A 512-nucleotide genomic window follows, 5' to 3' on the forward strand; every position below is an offset into this window, starting at 1 on the left:
CTGTCTCCTAAGCCCACTATTTCCATGGACTGATAATCTTCTATAGAGTCCCCCATCTTGCAAAAGATTCATATTTGGACCTCCAAGATATCTATGCCCATTTATAGCCCCACTCGATGAGCCCCAGACCCAATCCTAAATTAGGATCCTAATTAGGTTAGGTTACATAATCCTGTCTCGGAATCAAAATCTTACCTTTAGGTTCCATGGTGTAGTGGTTAGCACATCTGCCTTATACCCAGAAGATCCTGGGTTCAATTGCCAGTGGAACCACAAAGTTGCTTTAGTTTCCATTCAAAAGAAATTTGGTGAACCCTGTCTCAGAATCTGAACCTTTATCAAAGAATTTTAATACTGGATTTCTAGTTTTAAAAGAATCTCAGGATAACAAGGTACAGGGCTAGCCTGATATAGATACCCTGGCTATCGGTCATATCCAATTTATTTCAATCACTGGTAAAGCCAACTTCTTAAACAAAGATATTCAGCTTTCTTTAAGCAGACTCCATTAT

General features: G+C 39.1%; 1 non-coding gene across 1 annotated transcript; it reads left to right on the forward strand.

Moving 5' to 3' along the window:
* The first annotated feature begins 200 nt into the window (after positions 1–200).
* On the forward strand, positions 201–273 carry TRNAI-UAU. The gene has a single exon. It is a non-coding gene; the product is annotated as a tRNA-Ile (tRNA).
* Positions 274–512: the final 239 nt, after the last annotated feature.

Source organism: Prionailurus bengalensis, chromosome C1 (genome assembly GCF_016509475.1).
Source record: "Prionailurus bengalensis isolate Pbe53 chromosome C1, Fcat_Pben_1.1_paternal_pri, whole genome shotgun sequence".
In the NCBI taxonomy this organism is placed as follows: Eukaryota; Metazoa; Chordata; class Mammalia; order Carnivora; family Felidae; genus Prionailurus; species Prionailurus bengalensis.